At 43.5% G+C, this 26,470-nt stretch overlaps 1 protein-coding gene across 2 annotated transcripts in view; it reads left to right on the top strand.

The window, feature by feature from the left end:
* Positions 1 to 26,470, top strand: part of LOC126248229 (probable ATP-dependent RNA helicase DDX31) — a 259,925-nt gene that overhangs the window by 229,496 nt on the left and 3,959 nt on the right. The gene's annotated exons all lie outside the window — the stretch shown is intronic.

Here is a 26,470-nt window from a genome sequence, read left to right on the forward strand (position 1 = left end):
GATTTGGCAAAGAACTTTGAGAGCGTAGTACTGCCCTTATCTCCAAGCCCCATTGTTGTTATCTTTGCTACTGTTCTCGCTAATGGTGGTGACGGCTATGGTGCTACCTCAAAAACACTGATTTTTACCATAAAACCGAATTAATACGAAGTGTGATCAAAGAGTAGCAGTAATTTTTATTTTTCTTAAAGAATATTTATTTATTCATAGACATCGCCTTTGTTCTCTTCAAAGTAATCTCCATGAGGTATAATGCACTTGTGCCAGCGCTTTTTCCAATCTTGGAAGTACTTCTGGAACTCACTTTTCGTTATAGTGGTCAGCTCCTCCAGCGATTCTGTTTTTATCTCATTAATGGTGGCAAAACGACGTCCTTTCATGGTTCTCTTCAGCCGCCGGAATAGAAAAAAGTCGCAGGGGGCCATGACCGGCGGATACAGTAGCTGAGGCAACATAGCTGTTTGCTTCTGCCGAAAATTCATCAACAAGCATTGAGGTATGAGTGGGAACATTATCGTAATGCAGTTTCCACAAGTGATTTTGCCACAATTTGATCGTTTTCTTTGGATTGCTTCACGCAGACGGCGAATAACTTTCAGATGGACAGTACGACGGTAAGGCAGGAACTCACGATGCACTTATCCCATTGTAATCGAAGAAAACAGTGAGAAGAACCTTCACATGTAATAGAATTTGTCGATTTTTTTCGGTCTTGGCTCTTCAGGCAGTTTCCATTGGGACGATTGTATCTTGGTTTCGACGTCATACCAGTATACCCATATTTCGTCGCCTGTTAAAAGCTTCTTTAGAAATGCTGGATCGTTATCGACTTGATTCAGCAATTCCTGAGCGATGTCTGCGCGACGTCGTTTTTGGTCGAAGCTCAACAAACATAGCTGCTACACGTTTCATGCCCAAAACATCCGAAAAATTGCTTGGCATAGGAAAAGGACATGCCGACATCATCAGCAATCTCTCTGATGCTGATTCGGCGATTTTCCAGAATCAATTTCTTTACAACTTCCACACTGTAGTCAGTAATTGATGTGCTAGGGCGTCCAGGGCGGTCGTCGTCTTCAACGTCTTCTTGGCTCTTTTTGAAACGTTTATACTACTCGTAAACTCTTGTCTCACTCACTATAGATTCGCCAAAAGCCATAGTCAACATTTAGAATGCAGTTCGGCATTTAATTCAATTTTTTTCAAGCAAAATTGAATGCAAATTCTTTGATCCATCATTTTGGAAAATAATAATTCACCCAACACTCGAAAACACGTATAAACTGTCAACAATAAACTAAATATTCAAAACAGTTGAAAATACAAATATACATCAGGGACCTGTGTACCAACAAGACTAAAAACCTGAAAATTAGATGTATAAAGCCCACGAAGTTAAATAAAATTCCCGTAGTTTTTTAAATGAAGGATTTGGTGTTGGGTGCATCTGGTTCACAAATGCACACGTTCACCTAATGGTGTCGTGCATAAATAAAACTGGCGTTTTGGGGTTCCGAAAATCCCCATTTGTGTGAAGCGAAACCATTCTGTTCACCGAAATTTACTGTGCAAGCTGCGGTATGCAGGAGAGGCATTTTCGCTTTCGTGACTAATACTTTGAAAATAGAACCATTGCGTTGGATTACTGCTATTTTACTAGCGCAGGAATGGATTGGCCTCCATATTCGCCCGATCCGACTCCTTGTGACTACTTATTGTGGGGCGCAGTGAAAGACACTTCCTGCTGGAGCCATTCCACCACGCTGGAAGAGCTTGAATCGGCGATGTGTGTGGCATCTGAATCCATTTCCGTTGAGACACCACTGGATGTGACGGCGAATTTCATTGTTCGTTTGCGCCACCTTCGTACTGCGAGTGGTGGACATTTTGATGTGATTGCAAAGGCTGCTTGCAGAGGACGAGTTTAATTACGCACGCTGATACTGTTCGAGCTGCACAGCGTCATCCTTTAGCAACTTTTAGAACTATTTCGAAACTTCTGTAAAAATTCTCACAGCTTTGACGATTAACAAACCTTCTATCTGTTGCGCTCGTCTATTGATCTTAGTTTTCGAGATACTTAATTTTGAAATCAGGGACACCTTCGCTTGACACCTTGTATGTGTGGTCACATGCATTATCTTGCCATGCTGTGACTCTTGGGCGCGCCACTCAGAATTGTAGGGGAGGACCCAGTACCACCTTGACGTAACGGTATGCTGTCCGCTTCTAATGTTCATGCACCACACGCATCACGCTGAGGGATGAAGGACATAATGCTCAGAGGGTGCTGTGAGCTTGAGACCAGAATAATATAAGCGGTGGCACATAGTTCATGTGGACAAGCAAAAATGTGCCCTACAGCTTTCGGCATACTAGTGGATGAGGTTCGAAGTCAGTTAATGAACATACTGAACTTTCGCTGTCATTGTGTCTGGGAGTGTGAATTTGGCCTGGAAGATGTGTGAGTTCTCTGTATCTACAGTGCAGCTATTGTAAACGGTTTTGGCTGTATGGGCCTTATGATGACAACAAGAAGTTCCTCAGGTTAACCCGTTCGAGTATGATACCATGACGTAACCAGTAACTCTAAAGGCTCGAACATGCGCAGCCTCTGTCCAACGTGGTGCACGACTCTTTTTGTGCAGTGAACATTGGCAAAAAGTGGCCGGTGTATCTATTTTTGCAATGATAACTCCGCGACGTCTCCGTACATGGATAATTTCTCTGCAGACGTGACGTGGTGTTGATGACGGGTTGTTTCTTGTAGGTATAGCGGTTTTCATGTGTGTGTGTGTGTGTGTGTGTGTGTGTGTGTGTGTGTGTGTGTGTGTGTGTGAAAAGACATAATGTAACGCCCGTAAGTAGATGAAAACCTTAAGGTTTCATCCGACCACAACGTGAATGATAGCCTAATAGTGGCGGTCAGAAAAATCACGTACCGTGGCGCGACTCTCGGTGAGGTACATCAGTATATCTAAGCGTTTGCGGCCATGTAGTATTGACTTCATTAGGGACTGAGGAATGTAGTTCTCACTCAGTTGAACATGGATAATTCTGCTGTGACCTTGTTGGAGCACCTTTATTACCATTGAATTTGTTATGGAAATCATTTAAACTTAGATCAAGATGTCCAGATGGAGATTTTAATAGTGATCTTTCGGATACAGGTGTCGTACTCCTTGGCCACCTGGCGTGGTCGAAAAGCTAATAAACGAAACTTTTAAGTAGGAAAGAGAATGTCACTCTGTGAGCCCTTGAAATAGTTTTGCGCATATGTAGGTAATCTACGGAAGAGGACACTGCAAAAACTTTCTCAGTGGACTGAAGTGAATTATTGTCTGCCTGTCTGTAGTCATACAGTACGTTGAAATATCTGAAGAAATTCAAAGCAGATCTATATGCATAAAGATTTTCACGTTTTGTAAGCATGAAAGCTTTGAGAAGATGCTCGTAAAACTTACAAGAGGGCACTTGGAGAAATGCATCGTGCGTCATGTGAAAGAACAACTCTCGAAAATTTGTTTATCCTTCCTCTTGTGTTCGGTGATAAACAGAGAAATTTCTCTCATGAGAGTGAATGAAATAAGGTGGCGGATGGTGACGGTACCAGGAGTCCTCGTCTATGCATTTTTCCGAGATTGACGATTATAAATACTGTTGTCAACTCCTTCTATCTCATGAACCGCAGATAGCCAGAGAAGGAAGAAGAAACGAAGGCTAATTGAATACGTGCTGAAAAAGGGAGGGATTATGATTACGAATTGAAATAAGCCGTGGCACGCAAAACGCCACAAACGTGCTAACTCTCCCTACCGTTACTGGAGTCGCTGAATTGTCCTCACACGTACCACTCTACCTAAGAACATTTTAGTGAGCCACCAAGAGAAAAAAAAATAAAAATAAAAAAAAATTATATGTGTGTATATCGTCTTTATTTGGTTAATGAATAGTCGCCCTTCAAACAGTCCACTATTTGATTTAGTTTTTGTGTACGAAAGGAGGGTTGTATCGCAAATACTTCTAGTTTGCTCTTGCATTATCGTCAGAACTATCGGTTCATTGGCAGAATGATGGCACAAGCGTGTGTGATCGTGAATTTCTTAAATGTGATATTACTTAATTAAGAATGTAGTGTTCCAACAGCGGAGCGTCGATATCGTCATTTTCACAGGGGAAACGGAAAACGTCCTCGACCTGACAGTGAAGAGTGTTTTTTTAAGTAAAAAAGTATTTAATCTAACGTTTCTCAAGTGTGTATGTTTGACCACTAAAATGCGAGTCTCGGAGATCTGTAAAACATCCGTCTGTGCCGGTCACAACTTCTCCACTGGACTAGAAACCCCATCATAACAAGTATTAGCTTTTAAAAGCGCTATATAGAAAAGTCTGCACCGAATTATAGACGTAATTACTCCGAAGAGAGCTTCATGTGAAATACAGCAAGACGGCCTCGGTGTTCAAAGTACTGGGTTGGCGGGAGGTAGCGTAATGTTTAAGGCACTGAAGTGTATTCGGTACGATCGGCATTCAAATCCCCGAACTGCCGTGCTGATTTAGGATTTCCGTGGTACCCCTACATGATTTCTGACAATCATAAAATGGTTCCTTCAGCAATGCCACTGTCGATTTCGCTCCTCAACATTAACTAACGGCGCTAATATTAATGACCTCCACGTCGATGTGTCATTAAACACAAAATTCTGTCCTTCCCAAGACGTGTTTTCTGGATCAGTTAGTTGTATTATTTATTTACAGGGCTTCACAGACGCCTACGGATATTTGAAAACACTTAAAAGACAACATTAAACCTAATGAAAAGGGAAATCCTCTAGTTCGACACTACTGCGCTGGTTAATGTGTAGATACTCAATCTGCATGTTTACGTAATATGTGTACATATTTCAGCACTTCATACTGTAACCGTTCAGGTTTATTAGGCCACTCTTCAATCCACGCATGTTGCACTACAGTAAAAGTTTCGTGTAGTTAGTAGTACATCTATCCACAGTCAAATTTTTGTGCTTCAGTCTTAGTCGCTCACTCAGTCACAAAGATTTTGTTACTAAGCCAAGATTCCTGCCTCGCGTCACAGCTCTGTAGGGCTTTTAACAGCCAGGTTGAAATCCCTGTGCCACCATCCTCATTTTGGTTCATTGTATTATCTGTAAAAAGATTGAGACAAATGACGGAACGGTTGATCCAAACGTAGCTCTGACCTGGTATCTTCACTGAAGAGCCAAAGAAGCTGGTACACCTGCCTAATATCGTGTAGGGCCCCCGCGAGCACGCAGAAGTGCCGCAACACAATGTGGCATGGACTCGACTAATATCGGAAGTAGTGCTGGAGGGAACTGACACCATGAATACTGCAGAGCTGTCCATAAATCCGTAACAGTACGAGGGTATGGAGATCTCTTCTGAACGGCTCGTTGCAACGCATCCCAGATATGCTCAATAATGTTCATGTCTGGGGAGTTTGGTGGCCAGCGGAAGTGTTTAAACTTACAAGTGTGTTTCTGTAGCCACTTTGTAGCAATTCTGGACGTGTGGGGTGTCGCATTGTCCTGATGGAGTTGCCCAAGTCCGTCGGAATGCACAATGGACATGAATGGATGCAGGCGATCAGACAGGATGCCTACGTAGATGTCACCTGTCAGAGTCGTATCTAGACGTATCAGGGTCCCATATCATTGCAACTGCTCACGCGCTACACCATTACAGAGCATTCATCAGCTTGAACAGTCCTCTGCTGACATGCAGGGCCCATGGATTCATGAGGTGGTCTCCGTACTCGTACATGTCCATCCGCTCGATACAATTTGAAACAAGACTCGTCCGACTAGCAACATGTTTACAGTCATCAACAGTCCAGTGTCGGTGTTGACGGGCCCAGGCGAGACGTACAGCTTTGTGTCGTGCTGTCATCAAGAGTACACAAGTAGGCCTTCTGCTCCGAAAACCCATATCGATGCTGTTTCGTTGAATGGTTCGCACGCTGACACTTTGTGATGGCCCAGCATTGAAATCTGCAGAAATCTGCGGAAGGGTTGCACTTCTGCCACGTTGAAAGATTCTCTTCAGTTGTCGTTGGTCTCGTTCTTGCAGGATCTTTTTCCGGCCGCAGCGATGTGGGAGATTTATGTTTTACCGGATTCCTGATATTCACGGCACACTCATGAAATGGTCGTACGGGAAAATCCCCACTTCATCGCTACCTCGGAGATGGTGTGTCCTATCGCTCGTGCGCCGATCCACGTTCAAACTCACACACGTCTTGATAAACTGCCATTGTAGCAGCAGTAACGGATCTAACAACTGCGCCAGACATTTGTCGTCTTGTATAGGCGTTGCCGACCGCAGCGCCGTATTCTGCGCCGGCCGGGGTGGTCGAGCGGTTCTAGGCGCTACAGTTTGGAACTGCGCGGCCGCTACAGTCGCAGGTTCGAATCCTGCCTCTGGCATGGATGTGTGTGACGTCCTTAGGTTAGTTAGGTTTAAGTAGTTCTAAGTTCTCGGGGACTGATGACATGAGCAGTTAAGTCCCATAGTGCTCAGAGCCATTTGAACCAAGCCGTATTCTGCCTGTTTACACGTATCTTATTTGAATACGCTTGCCTATACCAGTTTCTTTGGCGCTTCCGTGTAATAACGTGACTGCCAATAGAACGTTGACTCCCCCACACCTGACACCCACCCACCCTCCGACCGAATGAATATCGTTTCACTCGTCTGAGGTAATCGAGGTAATTACGTGAACAGATGAACAGATACCGAGGAAAGTCCAAATTTCAGTTTCTTCGTTGTTTCGCTATAAGCACGCGCGCGCCCACACACACACACACACACACACACACACACACACACACACACACACACACACACGGAAAGTCCAAATTTCAGTTTCTTCGTTGTTTCGCTATAAGCACACACACACACACACACACACACACACACACACACACACACACTATATAACGTGTGTATGTAGCTGCTGGACAGTACAAAGGATTTTGGCTTTTTCTCGGCTCTGAACATTTGGACACGCCGCTTTGCCAGCAGAGCGGAAACCGTGTCGCACTTAGCCTGCGGAAAAATAGCTCGGCAACCGTGGCATGGCGGCGGCACCCCGCTGCCTTGTTCTTTGTCACCGGTCTTACGTACGAGCCGCGCGCCGCTTTAACGTGGTAATGGCAGTACACGACCCCCAAGACTGCCAGACGCGTTTTTCCCGCGACTTCGACATAAGTATCGGACTGCCTGCGCGCCCGAGCATTTCGTTTCGTGACTTTGTTACATCGGAGAGACACCTAGCTGATGAAGAGATCGGCCAGTGACCCGACGCCAAGCTCGACTTCCTTAAGCGCTGAGCAGGTCTTTGATGAGGCGGAACAGTCGGGGTTGAGTGGACGGACGAAGCTCTGGGAGAAATTTCCTCAGCTCCTTCTTCGTTCAGCTTTCCTCGCGTTTCTTCTCCTCACTTTCAACTTATTAGCTGATATTTTTTCAGATTTTTCGTTTTTTTTTTTCCTGTGATGTTCACTGTAATTTAGTGATCCATGCAGTAAGTCATTGTGGTGTTTCCGTCGATAGTGCATCATGTAATCGATTGGTTTACTTGATGACAATATAGCAACGGTTACATTGCATTCCTGACTGGATTGTTGGTAAGAATGTTGTTTGTCATTGCTTTCCTCTTCCCAGTGTGTATTGTACTTTACGTGTATATTCACAAGATCGAGTCAAATTTTCATTATCAGTTCTTCCATAAGGCGCGCACAGCGCGTAGCTTCTGAAGCATCTTACGTGCTGTACACTGTCAAAGTATGTATGTGAGGTTACCGACTGTCTGTTTTGCACATTTCGTTCACTCGTGTCGTAGATAATGGAAATTACGTATACGAGTTGCGAACACTGATGATCATACACTTCAAAGCTAGGTATCAAAGTTTCTGAAATGGCAAACTACTTTCGTGCCTATGTGATGTAGTCCGCAGCTCGTGGTCGTGCGGCAGCGTTCTAGCTTCCCGCGCCCGGGTTCCCGGGTTAGATTCCCGGCGGGGTCAGGGATTTTCTCTGCCTCGTGATGACTGGGTGTTGTGTGATGTCCTTAGGTTAGTTAGGTCTAAGTAGTTCTAAGTTCTAGGGGACTGATGACCATAGCTGTTAAGTCCCATAGTGCTCAGAGCCTATGTGATGTAGCATATCATGGGTGTACTAACGGCATAATTATGAACAGCACGAATAATTCTCTAGGAAACCAAAAATTTACTCATGCCATCGATATCGGGGGCGAATGTCTATCGATTCGCAGCGATAGAACAGCTGACCATCCAGACTGATCAGCGTGTAATCAGTCTCCAATCAGCAACAACATTTCAGCGAATTACGCTACGCACCAGGCTTCAAAGCAGAGGGGCAACGTCCACAGCTACGCTAACGATGGCACAGACTACAATCAAGACCTGATTGTCCATCCCTGGTGCCCGAATTCGTTTAACATTAATCCAGTTATATTTTTCGCCGTGTTCTCTGTCTGGATCCTCCCTTGCGCAGCCTACAACGGCTGTCGGATGCACTGTAGAAAGTATGGCTATAGATACCCGGGGAGTATCACCTCTTGACTGAGTTACTTCTAGCCACTATGCATGCTGCAAACGGTTGCTGCTGCACCCAGTAGCAGCTGGGCGTAATGATGTCACTCTGCAATGTATTGGGTATGATAACGAATGCTTGTGTTTGAAGAGGGTCGGACTGCTACTTTCGTCGTTATTTTTCTTTTAGATCCCTGATATTACTATTTCTGCAGTTCATATGCTGCCTGAATTTCCTCGCTTCATGTTTCGAGTGCTCTCTATAGCTAAAAATACACGGTAATCAAACGGGAAATCAGCTTCGTTTTTCCTTTAATTTTAGCCGTCTTACTCCTCGTGGAAAGTCGTTCAGATGTGAATGATAGCTGCTCAATTTTGTGACATAAGCGATTAGTGTTACCAACTCTCTTCTCTTTCTTCTCACCTTGGGCATCTCTCAGTTGATGCTTTAAAGCTTTTATTTTTATTTTTTTTTAAGGACAATACCTTGGTTGACCGTTAGGCATTCTCATTATTGTTTTGCGTAACCTTTCAACAGTTTTAGATCGACTTCTTTTGGATTACTTTACCACAGTCGCAAGCCTTTCCTCCCTTCAGCCTAGACATAGCATCTATCCCCACATTAGGGCTATAACAAAACTGAGATAAGTGGGTCTGGGGTTAAAGCACTGACTAGCAATATGACGGAGTGGGTTTCATCACACATCTGATCATCCATATTTAGATTTTGCGTGTTTCCCGAAAATCAGTGTTGGCAAATGTCAGAATGGTCCCTGTTTTAAGTGGGTACGGTAGATTTTCTTCCACATTCTTGCCCCATCGGTGCACCCTATCTGCCTCTCTTCCTTCTCTTTTGCCACAAATTACTCTAACATATACATGAACCATGACTAGGGTTGACAAATTTTTGAAAGACAACTAAAGTATCTTATCTAAAGGAGATGTGAATAAAAAGTATATCTTTAAAAATAAATTATATTCGAAATTTATGCATTTATTTACTGAGATACGAATTTTCGTTCTCAATTTTTGGTTGCTTTTAAAAGTTTAATGTCTGGTGCTACACTAAATTTTGTATATATGAATGAATAATTAGTTTTACACAGTTTTATCAGGTCAGTTTCTTGTCTGGTTTTTTTTTCGGTACAAATTTTGCAATGATTTGAAACGTAACTTCCTGATAAGCTTAAGACTTGAAACTTTCAGTGCAATACTAACTCGTTTTTTTTCTGGTGTGTGCCGGAGAGTGAGTACTACATTATTATTTCCTTCTTTTGTTGTTCTAGTCGCGAATTGTTCGCAGTTAAGAACGATTGCTGCTAAACTTCCCCGTGAGCTCGAGCATCTCTAATTTTTACATTTGCGGTCTTTTCGCGAGATATGCTCAGGATATTAGTTGACTCATTTGAAGAGAAACTGAAGTATACCTGAAGTTTACCACATGTTTCTGCTGTAATCTCATCAAAACGTTTGATATCAATTGAAAAATTTCACACACACACACAAGACTAAAAAGCAAAAAATAACTGTTTAAAAAGAAAAACTTAATAATGTAACGCTGTTTTAAAACGGACTAATAAATGTTAAATACCTCTCTTAGCCACACACAGATTCCTAACGCCATACGGATAATCCTGAAAATTTGTGCTTGTGAATATTTAATAGCTATGACGCTACGTGCAACTCTGAGAACGTGGGGAATACATATGTAGTCGGTGATGTAATTTTCTGTGCAAAATATTTACCTTCGTGGCTCCCCCCGTCGGAGGTTCGAGTCCCCCTTCTGGCATGGGTGTATGTGTTGTCCTTAGCGTAAGTTAGTTTAAGTTGGATTAAGTAGTGTGTAAGCCGAGGGACCAATGACCTCAGCAGTTTGGTCCCATAGGAATTTACCAAAAAAACAAATAAATGGCTGAATATTCAAATGATTTTGCATCCACTGTCCCTTTCTTCAGTATATCTGCTGAAGGTAACAGTTGCGCTCATCTTTGCACCCCCAACTAGGGCTGCAGTACTTCCTGATTTCCCGAGTTGGTCCTAGCTTTAGGGGCGTCCAGAGGCGTCCTGGAGGGTTTTTTATACAACCGTCCGGGATAAACCTGGATCTGTTGTCGTGTCTGGGAAAATTAATTGGAAATAAATGTGCTGTAACAAATCTTAGTTAAAATTCATTAAATGTGAAGCAAACCGTAGATAATTTCTTAGTTTTAGTCTGTTAAAAACGCAGCGTTAAGCAAGCTTAAACTCTCTGCTATACACATACAGTATGTTCCAAAATGATCTTTACCACTTTGATCACGTATATTTCACAAGTGGGAATAGGTAGAAAGGTACGATTTAAGGCATAATGTTGACACACGCCCAAAGCTGTTTTTTTTCTTTTTTTTCCTTATTTTCCTATGCCAGTTAATGTCTCGCCACCCCCCAACAGTTGGCACAGTTTATGGAATGGTTGATACAGACCAGACCAGATCTGACACACAGATCGTGTAGAAGCCCATTACATTTCTTTTTCGTTGGGCGGGACTTGGACGAACTGTGAGCTCGCATCAGAGGAGCAAGAACATTCGTCAACGTGGACATGTTACGCCGGACATGGAACTGGAATACCACTTAGATGTCGTGTGTGTTAGAGATGGCGCACATATTTAAGGTGACGATCCGTCCCCCCCCCCCCCCCCCTCTCACCTTTTTTCTTTACAGTCACTATTTTTCTAACTATATCACGAATTTTTTCGTAGGTAATTCGGAACACCTATTTGCCTCGGACCTAACGATTATGAAACGATTTATCTCGAATTAGGTGTTCATTTCACCTGCATCCGTATGCTGTTACTGGAACGGTATTTTTCCATATGAGTAATGTATGAAGCAGTGACAAAACACAGTTCGTTGCAGAAACTACGGAATCAATGTTAATGACTAGAGTGAATTTTGCTGAAACTTGAGTTGAATGGCTCAAATGGCTCTGAGCACTATGGGACTTAACTTCTGACGTCATCAGTCCCGTAGAACTTAGAACCACTTAAACCTAGCTAACCTAAGGACATCACACATCCATGCCCGAGGCAGGATTCGAACCTGCGACCGTAGCGGTCGTGCGGTTCCAGACTGTGGTGCCTAGAACCGCTCGGCCACCCGTGAGTTCAATGTTTTCATATGCTATTGGAGACTATAGCCGTGCCGAAGAAAATTTACAGCGCTGATAAATACTCAGTGTGTCCTCGCACTCCTTCATCTTAGAAGGTACTAATAAAATACAAATTAATGTACTTTTTTAACAAAGTGATGATTTGCATTTATTACATTGACTTAAGACTTTTTTGCAATATCAAAATTTTTTAAGATGTCCCAAATTATAGTCCCGAACGTACAGTCATCTTAACGTAGTATACTCCGTGAAGGGGCTACCAGAAACTTAGGAGTGTATGAACATTATGCTACAAATCGTGCTATTCTACCTATCTCCATTTCTGAAATATATGTGATCAAAGTTGTAAAGATCATTTTGGAACACCATGTATTTTCCATACTTCATTACTGAAACAGTGAGAAGCCGCCGACAATAGGCGGTCGCATGCGCCGCGATACTGCCCCGCCCGCTAAACAACTCAGTATCTTAAGTGTCATTTGCCTTCTACACATTGACCTGTGTAAAACCTACTTAATTTCCGTTCATGCTCCTTACAGGAAATTAGTACTACGCTTGAACATGAACGTCTCTAAAGTGCGCTTTCACAAATCGCTGTTACTCTCGTGTGTAATTTATATCTGCTGGTCGGACGGAGGCGTGCGCCTGCTGGCGTCAGCACTGAAACGCAAGCGAGTTAACATTCCCCCTTCCATATCCCCGCTCTCCGTTTAACATGGTGGCCACCGTCCAACTTATCGCGTACAGACTGTTTGTATCGTGGAAAATAATCTGGTTTGACTCACATGTCCGGGGTTTTCGAACTTTTTTTCTGGGGTCGACAATTTAAGTGATGACAGGCCTACTCCAGCGATACTCAGCTTAATTAGTTACTCGTTAGCGGCTCCTGAATCAATATAATCCACAACAATATATGTATCAGTTTAAATGATGAAAAATTATTCCTTTCAGTACACAACTAAATGAACATGTATACTGCTTATTTTTCAAGAAGAATATAATAATTCCAATCCCAAAGAAAGTACTATCAGTTTAATAAGTCACGGGTGCAAAATACTAACACGAATTCTTTACAGACGAATGGAAAAACTGGTAGAAGCCGACCTCGGGGAAGATCAGTTTGGATTCCGTAGAAATGTTGGAACACATGAGAAAATACTGACCCTACGACTTACCGTAGAAGATAGATTAAGGAAAGGCAAACATACGTTTCTAGCATTTGTAGACTTAGAGAAAGCATTTGACAATGTTGACTGGATTACTCTTTCAAATTCTGAAGGTGGCACGGGTCAAATACAGGAAGCGAAAGGCTATTTACAATTTGTACAGAAACCAGATGGCAGTTATAAGAGTCGAGGGGCACGAAAGGGAAGCAGTGGTTGGGAAGGGAGTGAGACAGGGTTGTAGCCTCTCCCCGATGTTATTCAATCTGTATATTGAGCAAGCAGTAAAGGAAACAAAAGCCCGCATCTCGTGGTCGTGCGGTAGCGTTCTCGCTTCCCACGCCCGGGTTCCCGGGTTCGATTCCCGGCGGGGTCAGGGATTTTCTCTGCCTCGTGATGGCTGGGTGTTGTGTGCTGTCCTTAGGTTAGTTAGGTTTAAGTAGTTCTAAGTTCTAGGGGACTTATGACCACAGCAGTTGAGTCCCATAGTGCTCAGAGCCATTTGAACCAAAGGAAACAAAAGAAAAATTCGGAGTAGGTATTAAAACCCATGGAGAAGCAATAAAAACTTTGAGGTTTGCCGATGATATTGTAATTCTGTCAGAGACAGCAAAGGACCTGGAAAAGCAGTTTAACGGAATGGACAGTGTCTTGAAAGGAGGATATAAGATGAACATCAACAAAAGCAAAACGAGGATAATGGAATGTAGTCGAATTAAATCGGGTGATGGTGATGGAATTAGTTTAGGAAATGAGACACTTAAAGTAGTAAATGAGTTTTGCTATTTGTTGAGCAAAATAACTGATGATGGTTGAAGTAGAGAGGATATAAAATGTATACTAGCAACGGCAAATAAAGCGCTTCTGAAGAAGAGAAATTTGGTAACATCGAGCATAGATTTATGTCTCAGGAAGTCTTTTCTGAAAGTATTTGGATGGAGTGTAGCCATGTATGGAAGTGAAACGTGGACGATAAATAGTTTAGACAAGGAGAGAATAGAAGCTTCGAAAATGTGTTGCTACAGAAGAATGCTGAAGATTAGATGGATTCAGTATATACATAAAAAAACCGACAAGTAAAACTACAACTGACTGACACGCATACTGATTTCACTCAAAAGAATGAATGAGTATTCTGACCAACTGAACTTTTGTTTTCTTTCGGTTGCTCCCATAGACTAGTCTCACTCAAAAGAATGAATCAGTAATGCACCCGATCCGTAAAGCTACAATCGAATGAGTCCATTATTTTCCAACAACCGAATGAATCGATTGTTTGACGTCGAACATAGGCGATGGTGACATTAACATGACTTAACCTTGTGTTTTATTTTGTGTGTTTGAGTATTTTTATTATGATTTTCATCAAATACTAAACAAGAGAGGTAATTTTCTAACAGGTCATCTTAATTTTAATTGATATAATTATTCAACTGCCTCTCAATTATTTGACTGAGACTTAGAATAATGGAGCACCGACCTCTCGCACATCTTGACAACTGAGTAGGATGTGTTAAGAGAAAGTTGACTATGCATCACTCAAGCTAGCGGACAAAAATTTTGTGACTTCATTGAAAGAACACACTGGTTGCTTCTGAACCCTGTAGAACCCGGCGGTCATATGACACTCCATTACTGACGTTAAGTCATTGCGGTGAAATGGTGTCTGTGTCAGTCGGTTGTATGAAATCAGCACAGTAAGATGGGTTGACTTGGAGGCGTGACAGAAGAGCAGAAATGGGCTATTGTGTTTGGACGTGCCAATGATATAATGAGTGAAGTTGCCCGATTCGTTGACGTATGTACAACATGTGTACTCGAAATGGTGAACCACCTGCAGACATGTAACACGGCGTAAGAATAGTGTCCGTCAAAAGTATCTTACCGACAGGGACTGGAGACGAGTGTCACCTATTGCCAGTGACAATCTGTTTCAAACTCGACAGAACTTGTTGCTTTCACAGAACGCAGATCCATCTCAACTGGTCTTTAAACGAACATTGCGGAAGTAACTGTGTGCAGTGGACATTTGCAGTAGCGTACCTGGCTTAAGGAATAGTTGCTCACACAGCTGCTCGTCACACTCGGAAGTGTCTCACTAGAGGCGTGAAGTATGATCCGACGGCTCACGATTTTGTCATTTCTTTTTTTTTCTTTCTTTTTTTATTTCTCCTTCAAGTAGTGCACCCAGTGAGCACCGTGTGGTGGTTTAAGTTCAGGCCAGATTTGGTTCTGTGATGTTTCGGGGGTGTTTTTTACATCAAGACTTTAGAGTGGAAGTGGAGGACGATATTTGTTTCGATGTACTGAGTGACCAAGTGTTGCCCTTTCTCCCACAGTCACAGTGGCCTCCGTTCTGTCCTACGACTACAGTCTCCTCTCACTGTCTCCCTCTTGCTCTCTCTTACTGCTACTATCAGCTCATTCCTTCTTTACTGCTACTACTGTCTATTCTCACTATCACTTTCTCTGTCTTCCTCATTGTCATAGATTCTGTCTTTCATTATCACTGGCTTTCACCCATTTCCTCCTCCTCCTTCTCGTTATTGCTCTTTAATTGACACCGTGTCCTTCACTCTTCTACAAGTACTGTTCTATCACTGTCGATTATGTTCCACAGCCACTGTCCATCCTCTTTTTCTCTCACACTGCCATTGCCTCCTTCGCTTTTTCTATAACACGACCACTGTCTACTATCTTCCAGTTTTCATTACTTGTCCGTCTCTTTGCCACTGTTCTCTTCTCTCTCAGCATAGAAAAGCACAAATATGTTCTCATGCCAAGATTTTTGGGAAAATTTTTAAAGGTGTTGAAAAGGTAGAATGAGTCAGCTGGTACCCCACTTCTCAGCCAGTGTCATTAAATAAACAGGGACATACTCTTTTTTTTTTGTGCTCCGAAAGGAGCATTTTTCCGCTGGTTACCTTCTTTTCCCTGCTGCAGCAGGACATACAACTCATATGAAAAGAAGTGTATTGGTCAGTAAAATGTACCTAGTTTACTTATGTGATATTGAAATAATACAAATCTGATGTTACACCTCAGACCGGAATTTAAGTGCAAAAAAAATTTTACGTGTGCTTCAGTACAACATGGAGTTCCCAAATCACAACGAAGACACTGCACAGCATATTTCTCCATACTGCGTCACTTGATAAACTAAGTTTTCGCCTCGCGTCGGATTTTACGTTCGTATTTTACTCGTACAAGTAGGGTAACTTTGAACGTCTGTATCTCGGAACCAGATAAAGATATGAAGAAAATGTTCAAGGTTCGAGATTGGGATCTTAGGAATACTTCGTAAAAAATACAGCTATTTATTGTGCATAGCCGTCTCTGAATCCTCGGCTGGATTTTACTGCCCAAAAAATAAATTTTTGGTGGGTTTCTCGTTAGCGGATAATGATTTTTGGAATCGGGGGACGGCTTTCCTAGATAATACCTAGAGAATATACCGTTAAAATTTAAGCAGTTTGCTGCAGTTATTATTTAGGTTTTCCCTCAAACCGGATTTTACGTGAAAGAGTAGGGTGATAACTTTGAACCTCTGTATTTTGGAAACTGATTGCCGGCGGAAGTGGCCGCGCGGTTATGGCGCTGCAGTCTGGAACCGCGAGACCGCTACGGTCGCAGGTTCGAATCGTGGCTCGGGCATGAATGTGTGTGATGTCCTTAGGTTAGTTAGGTTTAACTAGTTCTCAGTTCTAGGGGAATAATGACTTCAGCAGTTGAGTCCCATAGTGCTCAGAGCCATTTGAACCATTTTTTTGGAAACTGATTAAGATATCCAAGAAAATTTTTAAGTTTGTTAGGAGTCTGGACCTTAAGAACATAACGTAAAAATTTCAGAAATTTGCTGTGCATAGCTATCTTCGGTAGTCCAGTGAAACTGTCAGAAAAAAAAGCCTGTACCTTGCAAAAGGTGGGGTAGAAGATTTTATTTTTTTAACTCGTTCATATTGTTGGAAAGGTTAGAAAACCAAGTTTTGCCAACAAAATTTCTCTTGGGAAAACTTTCTGCAGTCAAAAAACTTCGAAAATTTCGGACTTTTTTCAGTTTTTCAAAATATCTCAGTTTCATTTGCTCCTATAGCTTTGACGTCTATTTTCTTTTTTAAAGAGCATAAAATTGTCTACAAATTTGATTTTTACCATTTTTTTTTCTACTCCCAAGGCGCTACAGCGCGTCAAAAAATACCAATTTTTCAAATTTCGAGCAAAGTGGCAAATTACCTAATTTTTGAACACTGTTATTTAAGTTTATATTTGTGTGGTATAAACATATTACTCATCATGTTATTCATTGGAATTTAGCATCTCACTCTGCTGCAGGGCCAGGACAAACAGCATCATATTCAGTAACTACGAACACATTCACGTCGGATTGCGTGAAGTTTATTTGTGTTACTATATGTAATACGATTGCATGCAGGTGCCGTACATTTTCTACAGTTGATTGACGTTAATGATCAGTTATAAGAAAAAGTATGTAGGGATTGTTCTTTAGCGGACAAAAGCGTATTGCCGGCCGTGGTGGCCGAGCGGTTCTAGGCGCTACAGTCTGGAACCGCGTGACCGCTACGGTCGCAGGTTCGAATCCTGCCTCTAGCATGAGTGTGTGTGATGTTCTTAGGTTAGTTAGGTTTAAGTAGTTCTAAGTTCTAGGGGACTGATGACCTCAGAAGTTAAGTCCCATAGTGCTCAGAGCCATTTGAACCATTTTTTGAACAAAAGCGTATTTATTCTTTGGCGGGCGGAAGGCAATTATCTCTAGTGATTGTTCACAGCGCACTGACAGCTATTAGCACACAATAAGGGTCCTACAGTTTGGAGTCGCTTCCATTCAGTATATGTTGTGGTGCTGAAAATGAGTATGTCTGACATGAATTTGTGTTTCATTTGCGAAAATACTGTGGTGAGTGGTGGATGCAATGTGAAAAAGAAAGGACTGAGCACACTTATCGATTGTAGTGCTACATGCAGGGAGTCTGCTCACGCCCGTTTTTTGAAAACGCTCGGTGAAGTGATGGTGCATGAAGCATGCTACAAGAAGTACATTAATGAGAGAATGATAGCAGCTAGCCTTCGACATCCTCAGGAACCAACAGGCGTGCTACATCGGCCGCAGGCAAAAGGTCAGTTCAAGTTCAAAGAGAAATGCTTCTTATGTGCAAAAGGGAATTCTGACGACTTTTTAACCAAGCAGTTAAGACTGCCATATGCCAAACGAAATTTTGATGGAGGGTACCTTATCCACAAAGTGACTTGGACTCGAAATATTTGCTCCAAGTCAATAGCCCAAAGCTATGTTTCTTACCTGCAACGTCTTTTTGGATCTCAATTTGCTATTGTATTTGATGAGTATCCATGTGAGGGAGACAAATGTAGCCCAAAGAGTGCTGAGAGGATTCGTAGGTCCAAAAAACATTCTTCGGTTGACGTTGTGGTTGAATCAGAGATGGTGAACCAAATCCCTCAGGACAAGTTCTTGTACAACGAACGAAACAAGATGCGTTTGATCACATTTCTCAAAAAGGAATTTCTAAAGTGTAGCGTTGAAATGCACCAGCCACAAGAAGATGCTGACGTTATGATTGTAACATCTGTCATTTCAAGAACCAAAGATTTTGGAAGTGTTGTCATTGTAGGAGAAGATGTTGACCTGCTTGTGCTCATGACCGGTTTGGGGCAAGGCATTGAAAACTTATTTTTCTTAAAGCCAGGAAGAGGAAATGCAGAAGACAAGTGGTTTTCCACTGCATCTTAAAAGTTTGACAGTGAATATATTCTGTTCACTCACGCCTTTAACGGATGTGATACAACATCCGCTTTTTTTGGTCAAGGAAAAATTAAGTGCTGCAACATTGTTGCGAAAAATGAACACCTAACCTCAGCGCTTTGCACGTTCAATAAACCACAGGCTACTATCGCATTGTATAGTGGAGGTGTCAGCAGTTCCCACACACTAGACCATTTGCGGTACCAGCTATTCGCCAAGTCTGCCACAAAAAGCAAACTGAATCTTGCACGGGTGCCACCTACACTAGATGCTGCACATCATTCGTTGCGGACTTACCAACAAGTCCAAAGTTGGATGGGAAACTGGAAACCTCCTGAGAAATGGGGCTGGAATCACAGTGACCACGGTCCAATACCCGTTATAATGAGCCAAGATCCAGCACCTGAAGCACTTCTTCACATTGTTTCATGCTCATGCAAGCTGAACTGTGGCGGAGCGTGCTCCTGCAGGAAAGCGGGCTTGAAATGTTCTTCAATTTGCAAGAAATGTATTGGGGTCAACTGTGAAAACGTGCCAAAATTTTTATATGAAGACAGTGAAGAAGATGTTATGGAGGATGTTGAGGAAACCGCTGACGAAATCAACGAACTTGCTGAGGCTGACACGCTGTTTAAAGAAGAGGTCAATCTGGGATCAACTCTAGGTACAGACCCAGAATCCGTAACTCAAGGTATTTCTGGTGACACTGAGGAACCAGTCCCATCAAAACGTTGGAAGTGATGTTCATATCTGTCTCAAGTGCGCTAATGTGCGATATTAGAAGTATTACACACCCAGAACTGTCAACATTTTTTAGTAACTGACAATGCATTTTAATTGTAATAAAGCTACTTATTTTTAATGTCAACTGTGTGGCTTTTATACACAAGAATACCTTAGGTTGCCTATTGCAGCTAATAATAGTTCAGTTTCCTGAGACAATTTATTTTGTGTGTGTGTGTGTGTGTGTGTGTGTGTGTGTGTGTGTGTGTGTGTGTGTGCGCGCGCGCGTGCGTGTGTCTATGTCTCTTAATGATGTATTTTTATATTTATAGTTATACAAATACCAGGGCTGAGGTGGCCCATAGTGAACTTAAGGTAGTGATGTAAGAATCACAATAGTTGGGTGCCCAGCAATCCTCATGTTGCATACAGAGAAATGGAATACTTGAAAGTGAGGTGGTAAATTACAACATATAACATGATGTATAATGTATTTATACTACACAAACAGAAACTGAAAAAATAGTGTTCAAAAATAAGGTATGTTGCCACTATGCTCAAAATTTGAAAAATTGGTATTTTTTGAGGCGCTGTAGCGCCTTAGATATTGGGAGTAGAAAAAAATGGCAATAATCAAATTTGTAGAGAATTTTGTGCTCTCTAAAAAAGAAAATAGACGTTAAAGCGATAGGAGCAAATGAAACAGATTTTGAAAAAACTGAAAAAAGGCCGATATTTTCCAAGTTTTTTGACTGCAGAAAGTTTTCCCAAGCGAAATTTTGTTGCCAAAACTCGGTTTTCTAATATTTCCAACCATATGAACGAGTTGAAGAAATAAACTCTTCTACCCCACCTTTTGCAAGGTATTTCTGCAATTTGACTGGACTACGAATCCTTGACTGGGATTTGGTCCGTTGGTGAAGGCGAAAATTGTAGTTAGAAAACCCTTTTCTTGCGGTTTCCGAGGAACCGTCCTTGAACTAATGGTGCCTCCATAAGACCTTTCAAGCCCTGTGTAGACCACATCAAATGCAAAAAGAACCAATAGATTTACCTCAGCAGGAGGAAGTGCGTAATTTGACCCTGTACTGTAGAATAGTGGTATTAAGACGATCGTTCTATTGAGTATACAAATGGTACCTTGCCCAAAGCCTATCCAAAACACCTGACCGTACCTTTTGTCACCAATAGCACCCTAGGTATAAGCACCTGAGGACCCCGTTTTCATGCGCGGCGTTTTGGAACATATTAGGTACCCATACATACCGGCAGAAAATATCTGATACTATTTTGAACCTCTGGTGAAACATAAACAATCAGCGTGCCCCATAAATTGATATCTCTACTGGGTTTTAAAATTAATGAGTGGCTTCAGCTGGATATGAAATACTCTCGCCGTTATTTAAATCTCGCGTTAAATAACTCATTCACGCAGAAGGATCGTGCAGACATACCATCATTTGGCCGTCGCCCAAACTCTCGTATGAAGAACATACACTCCTGGAAATGGAAAAAAGAACGCATTGACACCGGTGTGTCAGACCCACCATACTTGCTCCGGACACTGCGAGAGGGCTGTACAAGCAATGATCACACGCACGGCACAGCGGACACACCAGGAACCGCGGTGTTGGCCGTCGAATGGCGCTAGCTGCGCAGCATTTGTGCACCGCCGCCGTCAGTGACAGCCAGTTTGCCGTGGCATACGGAGCTCCATCGCAGTCTTTAACACTGGTAGCATGCCGCGACAGCGTGGACGTGAACCGTATGTGCAGTTGACGGACTTTGAGCGAGGGCGTATAGTGGGCATGCGGGAGGCCGGGTGGACGTACCGCCGAATTGCTCAACACGTGGGGCGTGAGGTCTCCACAGTACATCGATGTTGTCGCCAGTGGTCGGCGGAAGGTGCACGTGCCCGTCGACCTGGGACCGGACCGCAATGACGCACGGATGCACGCCAAGACCGTAGGATCCTACGCAGTGCCGTAGGGGACCGCACCGCCACTTCCCAGCAAATTAGGGACACTGTTGCTCCTGGGGTATCGGCGAGGACCATTCGCAACCGTCTCCATGAAGCTGGGCTACGGTCCCGCACACCGTTAGGCCGTCTTCCGCTCACGCCCCAACATCGTGCAGCCCGCCTCCAGTGGTGTCGCGACAGGCGTGAATGGAGGGACGAATGGAGACGTGTCGTCTTCAGCGATGAGAGTCGCTTCTGCCTTGGTGCCAATGATGGTCGTATGCGTGTTTGGCGCCGTGCAGGCGAGCGCCACAATCAGGACTGCATACGACCGAGGCACACAGGGCCAACACCCGGCATCATGGTGTGGGGAGCGATCTCCTACACTGGCCGTACACCACTGGTGATCGTCGAGGGGACACTGAATAGTGCACGGTACATCCAAACCGTCATCGAACCCATCGTTCTACCATTCCTAGACCGGCAAGGGAACTTGCTGTTCCAACAGGACAATGCACGTCCGCATGTATCCCGTGCCACCCAACGTGCTCTAGAAGGTGTAAGTCAACTACCCTGGCCAGCAAGATCTCCGGATCTGTCCCCCATTGAGCATGTTTGGGACTGGATGAAGCGTCGTCTCACGCGGTCTGCACGTCCAGCACGAACGCTGGTCCAACTGAGTCGCCAGGTGGAAATGGCATGGCAAGCCGTTCCACAGGACTACATCCAGCATCTCTACGATCGTCTCCATGGGAGAATAGCAGCCTGCATTGCTGCGAAAGGTGGATATACACTGTACTAGTGCCGACATTGTGCATGCTCTGTTGCCTGTGTCTATGTGCCTGTGGTTCTGTCAGTGTGATCATGTGATGTATCTGACCCGAGGAATGTGTCAATAAAGTTTCCCCTTCCTGGGACAATGAATTCACGGTGTTCTTATTTCAATTTCCAGGAGTGTAGAAATAGGCACGTCTGGCCCTGGGAAGTCTGGATAGAATGGCAGCACAGTACTCTTCGCCATTATCCCCTTAATTAGCCTGCATTTATGGTGAGTCTCTCGCCCAGCGAAGCGTCCAAGCGACTGGAAGAAATCGCAGGTAACTTCCGTATTTAAGAAGGGTAAATCAGCGCAACAGTAAATTAACAAACCAATATCTTTAACGTCTGTTTGCTGCAGAATTCGTGAGTAAATCCGAAGCTCGAATAAAATAAATTTCATTTAGACAGAAAAAATTCTGTCCACAGGTCAGCACAGGTTTACAAGGCATTCCTTGTGCGAAACTCAGCTTGCAGTTGTTTCGCACGATATTCTGCTAACCACGGATGAAAGGCAACAGGTAGACTCCATATACCTAGATTTCCGGAAAGAGTTTGACACAGTAACTGAATGCTGACTGTTAACGAAGCTCCGAGCATACATAAGAGGTTCTCAAATATGTGAGTGGCTCTAAGGCTTCTTAAATTATAAAACCCGGTGTGTTCATGAGAGATAAGGGTGTTGTTACAAGTACCCCACGGAAGTGTGATATGACCACTTTTATTCTCTATATACGTGAACTATATGGCGGATAGGGCGAGCAGCAATCTGAGACTGGAAAAGTGCTGTCGTTCAGTGACTGTAGAAGGATACCGGACGACTTCGTCAGAATTTGTGTGTGTTACGCTGAATTGTAGTAGTTGCTCTGAAAGTGGAAAATGTAAGTTAATGCAGATGAGTAGCGAAAGCAGTCCTATGATGTTTAAATACAGTATTAATGGAGTGCTGCTTCAGACAGTCACGTTCACTAAATATGTAGTTGCCACGTTGCAAAGGAACCTGAAATGGAACGAGCGCGTAAGGTTGGTTGTAAGGAAGGCGAATGATGGTATTCGGTTTATTGGGAGAATTCAAGGAAAATGTTGCTCATCTGTAAAGGAGATCGCCTACAAACATTTCTGCGACCCATTCTTTAGTACTGCTCGAGTGTATGGTGTTCCAAACAGGTCGGATTAAAGGAGGAAATGGAAGCATTTCAGAGGCGTGCTGCTAGATTTGTTACAGGTAGGTACAGTCAACACGCGGCTATTACAGAATAGTGTCTTGAACTGAAATAGGTATCACTGAAGGGAAGAAGACGTTCATTTCGTGAAAGTTTAGAGAACTGTCGTTTCGACAGACTGCAGAACGATTCTACTGCCACTAACGTAAATCTCGTTTCAGGACCGAAAACACATGTCCCGTAGGCTGACTTGCGGAATGTATGTGTATCAGATGCACATGTAGAAGCGATGTTATACCGTATTAACGTGATGTCTCCTAGGAGTGAGTAAATTTTTGACTGGTGTGCTTATAAAATCTTATTGACCACCATTTAGGATTAATATGCATCTCGTCCGGGAGGATTCCGGTTGTTTTGGATGCCGGAAATGACAGTGCAGTATATTCTGGGAGTACGTTCATACACATACATATCCAGCGATGAACAGGCCTGGCGACCACGCGCTGCTTCCACGAACTGCATCCAATCCGTGCTGTTTTGGGCGCGGTTCCTCCAGGTGTCCTCAGTCCCCAGGGTTGCCAGGTCCTTCGCCAGGTCGTCCATCGAGCGCTGCCTTCGTCGTCCTTTGGGAACTCTGGTGCTTGGTTTCCTCTGAAATACTTTGTTCACCTGTCTTTCTTCTGGCGTGTGGGCTACTTAGCCAGCCGGCCGCTGTGGCCGAGCGGAGCTAGGCGCTTCAGTCCTGAACCGCGCTGCTGCTACGGTCGCAGGTTCGAATCCTACCTCGGGCATGGATGTGTGTGATATCCTTAGGTTAATTAGGTTTAAGTAGTTCTAAGTCTAGGGACTGATGACGTCAGATGTTGAGTCCCATAATGCTTAGAGCCATTTGAATCATTTGAGCTACTTGGACCGGCTACTGTATTCTTTTGCTCTTCAGCTCCTATAGCATCGTTGGTTGTTGCATAAAGAGGTAGATTTCCCCATTCTTCCGCCTCCTCCATTGTCCTTTATCTAATATGGGTGACATATCTTCCTATTACTCTTCTTTCAGATGTTAATAGTTTTTCCTTTTCTCAATCAGTCACGATCCAGATACCCGAGCCGTACGTGCTTGCTGGACGTATCACTATGTTGTATATTCTCATCTTAGTATTCGCTGATATCGGTTATGAGCTGAACGTCTCCCTTGGGGAATATACGCATTTCATTCCTACTGCAGTTCTTACCCTGGAAGTCCATTACTATGCTGTTGTCACTTGTAAACCAAAATCTCCAGTATTTAAACTGGTGAACTTTCTTTAACCTCATGCCATCTATCTCGAGAAATTCTTAATGCTCTTATCGTCTTCCTAATTCCATGGACTCCGTTTTATGTATATTAACTTTTATCCCAATCTTCTGTGCGTAGTTACCCATTTGCATTTCTTTCAATACATGGTTCGGTTCACTTAGTAGTAGTGTACTATCTTCAAATGCGAGACAACTGAAATTACAATCCATCTCTACTCCAGTCCACTCTTGTTGTCTACATTCCCTTATTCCGCTCTTCCCTGTGCTTGGACCCGTTCCTCCCGAACTCGTCGTCGGGATGAAGTAATTTTAACTAGACTCCGGATAGGGCACTGTCTTTTTAACCATCGACATCTTTTAAGTGGCGATCCTCCCCCACTCTGTCCCCACTGCTCTCAACTGTGGACGGTGAAACACCTTTTACTTGAGTGCCCCTATTTTACTCCGTTACGCGCCCGTCTACAGCTTTCGCCTGATATATCTTCCATTTTAGCAGATGACACGGGCTCAGCCGATCGCGTTCTCGAGTTTATTAGTGCCATTGAGATGACGTCGGTCATTTGAAGCTCTTTTTGGGGACAGACAACCCCCCTTCTATAGTGGTTTTTTAAGCTTTCCTTCTGTTTTTAGTTTAGCTCCCATTGCTGCTGGTTTCCAGTTTCGTTTTTTTACCTTTTCCTAAGTCACAGACCGGGTGCTAATGACCGTATCAGTTTTTCGCCCTAAAACCATAACAAAAAAAATCCCTTATTCCTTTTCCTAAAAATACATTGAATAAAGCATAGAGGAGAGCATCCCCTTGCTTGAGACCAGTCTCGATTTGGAACGTTTCTGATGTGACTCCTCGAAAACACACTGCTGCGCTTGACCTATCTTTACACGTCTGCACCATTCTCACTAGCTTCTCAGGCTAAAAAATGGTTCAAATGGCTCTAAGCACTATGGGACTTAACATCTGAGGTCATCAGTCCCATAGACGTAGAACTACTTAAACCTAACTAACCTAAGGACATCACACACATCCATGTCCGAGGCATGATTCGAACCTGCGACCGTAGCAGCAGCGCGGTTCCGGACTGAAGCGCCTAGAACCGCCCGGTCACAACGGCCGGCACTTCTCAGGGATTATAAAGTCAGACGGAGCATTGTATAGGCTATTCCTGTGGATGGTATCATACCAATTTGGTAATCGACGAACATACTGTAGATATCATTTTCTGTGAGTACCCGTATTTTGTCCAACTCTTGTAGCTCGTATGAGCCATCTTGTTGAGGTATGACACTGCTTTGTTGTATTATTCTAATGTTCCTGCAGTCACGTGCGAAGGAATAATTAGAATAACATCCATTAGTAATTGGACATAATTAAGTATTAAGTGACGTAGTGGTAAATTCCAAATCACGGCGGGGACAACGCCAGGGGGAGCGGGAGCGCGCGAGCAGGGAGTCGGCGCGGCGTCGGTGGGCCGTGATGCGCCTGCGCGCACGCCCCTGTCGCCATTGTGCTGTGACGAGAGAACGCCATGGCACACCCTTTTCCCAAGCCGGAGCGCGGGCGCGGTGCGTGTGACCGGCCTTGTTTTGCAGTCTCATTTAAATGCTTTAATCCTATTTTACACGCACCGTTTGTCGTTTCCCATGCCACCTGAAAGAGACTAGCGCTAGTTTGTATACGTGGGCGTCGCCTGACTTTGGATGCCTCAGCGTATTCTCGTAAATTGGAGGATGTGTGAATTAGGAACGCCATTATACTCGTGAAAATGTAACATCCGCCCTCTCTCACAGAAGTAATTAACGCACTGAGTCGACGAAGAACGTAGTGCTTTAT

This window comes from Schistocerca nitens, chromosome 3 (genome assembly GCF_023898315.1).
Source record: "Schistocerca nitens isolate TAMUIC-IGC-003100 chromosome 3, iqSchNite1.1, whole genome shotgun sequence".
NCBI classification, from domain to species: Eukaryota; Metazoa; Arthropoda; class Insecta; order Orthoptera; family Acrididae; genus Schistocerca; species Schistocerca nitens.